Raw genomic sequence first — 5,541 nt, forward strand, 5'->3', positions numbered from 1 at the left:
GAGATGACTTACTTGTGGTTGCAGAACAACCTTGATGATGTTGTGGGGGGACCTGTGATGCACTGTCCAGAGAAAAAAGAAATTATTTTCCCAGTGACTGGAAGTGCTGCCCGCAGACAGCCCTCAGCTGCGTGCCCCTCTGCGGACTGCCTCAGCGGAAGAGAGATGCGTAGTTGAAACTCAGCTGCTTCCTCTGCCCAATCCTGTTTCCTTCCCTTCTGCAATACATCCATCCCCTAACATACCTCCTGCGTGCCAATCTGCTTCATAGTCTGCTTCCCAGAGAATCCAACCTGTGACAATTGGTACCAGAAGTGGTGTGATCCAAAAAAACCCAAACAGGAGGACTGGATGTTTGGGGTTGGGTCACCTGCCACCTGGCTGACAATGAGGACACCATCATTAGTGGAAGGTGGCACACAGATTGTCTCTGGCAGAAGGTGATGGTGCATTTATTAAAACTTTTGCTGGTGATGAGCTCAGATGGTACCTTAGTGAAGGAAACGTATTAGCTTGGATGTAGCGGGTGCTAGAGACATGAAAGAAATAGTAAGTATAGCTTTATTGCCCAGCTTGATTAGCACTTTGAAAAGCACTGAGAGCATCAGCAATTGCAGCTAAGTGTCAAAGCCTGAATGCCAAGCATGCAGCCAGCATGGCCACAGATTGTTTACAGGAGGATTAGGCAATGACTCCTATTATCAATGATAATAGGAACCAGGTTTCTTACTGTTGAGAAGGAATTTACAAATACAGAAAGAGGATGTATTAGGGTTTTGCAGAGAAACAGAACCAATAGGATATATGTAGATACGTAAGAGAAGATTTCTTATGGGCTCATGGAATTAGAGAAGCCGAGAGTTCCCACGATATGCCATCTGCAGGCTGGAGAACTAGGAAAGCTGGTGGTGTACTGCAGTCGGAGTCCAAAGGCCCGAGTAGCAGGGGAGCAGATGGTATAACTCCCAGTCCAAGGCCAAAGGCCTAAGAAGCAGGTGGCAGGGGTGATGGTCCTGGTATAATTCCTGGAATCTGAAGACCTAAGAGCCAGGAGCTCCTATGTCTGAGCTCTAAAAGAAAGAAAACTCTCCTTTAACAACAACAAAAAATATTTTACTCGGGCCTTCGCAAGTGAGTAAACATATTTAAATTGTTCTGTATCTCCTAAGTCTCGCAGTTCAAAGTGTGGTCTCTGATCAGCAGCATCACTATTAGCTGGGAGCTTGTTAGCAATGTACAATTGAGGCCAGGTGCGGTGGCTCTCACCTGTAATCCCAGCACTTTGGGAGGCCAAGGTGGGCGGATCATGGGGTCAGGAGATCAAGACCATCCTGGCTAACACGGTGAAACACAGGCTCTACTAAAAAAATACAAAAAAATTACCTGGGCGTGGTGGTGGGCACCTGTAGTCCCAGCTACTCTGGAGGCTGAGGCAGGAGAATGGTGTGAACCCAGGAGGTGGAGCTTGCAGTGAGCTGAGATTGTGCCACTGCACTCCAGCCTGGGCAACAGAGCGAGACTCCATCCCAAAAAAAAAAAAAGAGAAATGTATGATTGGGCCAGGCCTGGCAGCTTATGCCTGTAATCCCCGCACTTTGGGAGGCTGAGGCCAGTGGATCACCTGAGGTCAGGAGTTTGAGACCAGCCTGGCCAATATGATGAAATCCCATCTCTACTAAAACTACAAAAAAAAAAAAAAAAAGAAGAAAATTAGCCAGGTGTGGTGGCACGCACCTGTAGTCCCAGCTACTCGGGAGGTTGAGGCAGGATAATCCCTTGAACCTGGGAGGCAGAGGGTTGCAGTCAGCCGAGGTAGTGCCACTGCACTCCAGCATGGGCAACAGAGCAAAACTGTCTCAAAAAAAAAAAAAAAAAATTGGAAATGTACCATTGGAGGCCCATCCCACATCCACTGAATCAGAATCTGTATTTTTAACAAGATCCCCAGGTGATGCGAATGTATGTGAAAGTTTGAGAAGCACTGGTCTACAGCATGAGTGAGGCATGTGGTCTAGAATCGAGGTTCCAAGTACTTAGCAGGTGTGATCATGTTTACTAACATGCCCTATTTTATTCGTTTACAAATTATCTTTTCTTTTTTTTTGAGACAGAGTCTTGCTCTGTCGCCAAGCTGGAGTACAGTGACGCAATCTTGGCTCACTGCAACTTCCACCTCCCGGGTTCAAGTGATTCTCCTGCCTCAGCCTCCCAAGTAGCTGGGACTACAGGCACCCACACTGAGTAGTTAATGATACTAAGTGACATATTCATGACACTTGCCACAATAAATGCATTACTGACACTCCGCCCTGGCTGGACTAGACATGGCTACCAAGCCTAGAATTCCTAGCACCCAATCAGATCTGATTTCATCTGAAACCTATGGTGGGCTGCCTTCCCTACAGGCAACATTGCCAGAACTATTAAAAACTTTTTCTCACTGAGAATTTGCATGTTTTCCCATTTGATTTGCAAGAGGGCTGGTAAAAGCTACAGCCTGGTGGGGACGCCATGATACCAGAGCACTCATTCACTCCAAATCTGCCCAATCTCTAACTCATCTCCTGCATCTCTCCTCTCTGCCTGGGGTTCACTAAATCCTGGTTACTAGACATCCTTTACAACTCCTCATTGTCATCTCATTTTAACCAGGAGGGTAATCCAGGGGCTTCATCTCCCAGGAAGGGGGATAGAGTTTATTTAGTTCTCGTCATGTCGTTCTCTACTTCATCATCTTGCAACACTCTTCATTTCTGATTATTATGTGCAACCACCATGCTAATCAGTCTTTTCTGTTTAGGGTACAGTACCTATATTCCGGAACTATCAGATTGCACGAGTAAGGACTCTTTATTTTTTGGTACTAGGAAATCTGAAGCAAATTGGCTTAAGTAGGGAAGAAATGCATTATATGGGTAGTTTTGTTGATAAATAACAAAACAGAATACCTCATGAAGAGTGTTTTAAACAATAAGGACATCAGCTGGGCGTGGTGGCTCACCAGCTGCTCAGGAGGCTAAGGCAGGAGAATTGCTTGAATCCCAGAGACAGAGGTTGCAGTGAGCTGTCACTGCACTCCAGCCTGGTGACAGAGCAAGACTCCATCTCAAAAAAAAAAAAAAGAAAAAAGAAAAACAAAACAATAAGGATATTTATTATCTCCTGTAACAAGATGTCCAGAGAAAAGGCAGTGGCAGCAGCTTGGTGATGTCATGAAGGACTTGGGTTCTTGCTGCTGGGTAATGTTAATTTGTCCTCACATGGTCACAAGATGACTGCCATATTTTGAACAACATATGCAGACATGACTACATTTGGCTAAAGAGGAGCACTTCCTCTTAGTGTCTATTTTTATTGCGTAGAAAAATATTTCTGATAAGACCTTCAATAGACTTCTGCTTAATTCCAGTGACATGTGCCACTTTGGGGTTGAGGCAATGAAGCCAATGCACCAATCCTGGCCTGCCTATTTCTAGGCTTCTGTTTTATAAGAAGAATTGTAACCATTTTGACTAACACACTATAATGGGATTTCTCATATACCTAGCTAAATAGACCCTGGTAGAGCCTTTACCCACAAGCCTGGTTACTCTCCATCTGTCCCCATTCCCCCCTCAAATCCATCTCCATCTTTCTTGGTCCTGCTCTGAGCAGGGACTGGCCTATGGACTGCATCACACAGGTTCTCTTGCCCTCTGGCATCCCGTTGGCCTCAGCCAACGAGAGGTAAAAGCAGGGGAGGAGAGGTTGGAAGGATGAGATCAGGGTATTTCTGCCCTCATTTCCTCTTTGCATAGTATTGTGGTCCTGGCATGGTGCAAACTCCAGAAACAGAACTCCTGTCTGGTTGCCCCTTCTCCATGGCTTCAGTCTTCATGGGGCTCTGATAACACTGCTTTTTCCTTTGCACCCTCTAGGCCTTGGGGTAGTAATATCTTCCCATGGTTGCTCATCCTGGGTACCTGGATTTGTTTCCTGTGGCTGCTGTAACAAATTATCCCAAACTTTGTCTACAGTTCATCTTTTTTTATGCTTCGCTTGCTGATGCTTTTGGTGTCATATCTAAAAAAACTATCATCTAACCCAAGGCCACAAAGATTTACAGCTATGTTTTCTTCTAAGAGTTTTATGGTATTAGCTTACATTTGGGTCCAATCCATTCTGTGTTAATGTTTATATAAGATGTGAAGGAAGGGTCTAGCTTCACTCCTTTTCTACAGATATCCAATTGCCCCACTACCATTTGTTGAAAGGACTGTTCTTTCCCTATTGAATTGTCTTGGCACTTTGGTTGAAAATCAGTTAATCAACTAGGTGCGGTGGTGCACGCCTGTAATCCCAGCCCTTTGGGAGGCTGAAGCGGGCAGATCACGGGGTCAAGCGATTGAGACCATCCTGGCCAACAGGGTGAAAGCCCCTCTCTACTAAAAATACAAAAATTAGCTGGGCGTGGTGGCACGTGCCTGTAGTCCCACTGAGAGGTGACAATGTGCTAGCAGCCCTCACTCTAGGCGCCTCCTTGGCCTCGGCATCCACTCTGGCAGCCCTTGAGGAGCCCTTCAGCCCACCACTGCACTGTGGGAGCCCCTCTCTGGGCTGGCCAAGGCCGGAGTCAGCTCCCTCTGCTTGCTGGGGAGGTGTGGAGGGAGAGGCGTGGCCGGGAACTGGGGCCGGGCACCATGCTCACAGGCCAGCGCGAGTTCTAGGGGACATGGGCTCAGCTGGCCCCGCACTCGGAGCCACCGGCCGACACTGCCGGCCCGGGCAGTGAGGGGCTTAGCACCTGGGCCAGCAGCTGCAGAGGGTACGCTGGGTCCCCCAGCATTGCCGGCCGGCCAGCGCTGAGCTCGAGTTCTCGCCTGGCCTCAGCTGCCTCCCAGTGGGACAGGGCTCGGGACCTGCAGCCTGCCATGTCCGAGCCCCACCTCTGCGGTGGGCTCCTGCAGGGCCCGAGCCTCCCCAACGGGTGCTGCCCCCTGCTCCGTAGCCCCCGGTCACATCTACCGCCCAAGGGCTGAGGAGTGCAGGCGCTGCTGGCTTCTCGGGACTGGTGGGCAGCTCCGCCTGCAGCCCTGGTGTGGGCTCCACTAGGTGAAGCCACCTGGGCTCCTGAGTCTAGTGGGGACTTGGAGAACCTTTATGTCTAGCTAAGGGATTGTAAACGCACCAATCAGCACGCTGTGTCTAACTCAGGGTTTGTAAATACACCAGTCAGTACTCTGTCTAGCTCAAGGTTTGTAAATACACCAATTGGTACTCTGTACCTAGCTAACCTAGTGGGGACTTGGAGGACTTTTATGTCTAGCACTCTGTGTCTAGCTCAGGGATTGTAAACGCACCAATCAGCACCCTGTCAAAACGGTTCAGTCAGCACTCTGTAAAATGGACCAATCAGCAGGATGTGGGTGGGGCCAGATAAGGGAATAAAAGCAGGCTGTCTGAGCCAACCAGCAGCAATCTGCTTGGTTCCCCTTCCACATAGTGGAAGTTTCATTTTTTTCTGCTCTTTGCAATAAATCTTGCTGCTGCTCAGTCTTTGGG

The sequence above is a fragment of the Papio anubis genome, chromosome 11, assembly GCF_008728515.1.
Source record: "Papio anubis isolate 15944 chromosome 11, Panubis1.0, whole genome shotgun sequence".
NCBI classification, from domain to species: domain Eukaryota; kingdom Metazoa; phylum Chordata; class Mammalia; order Primates; family Cercopithecidae; genus Papio; species Papio anubis.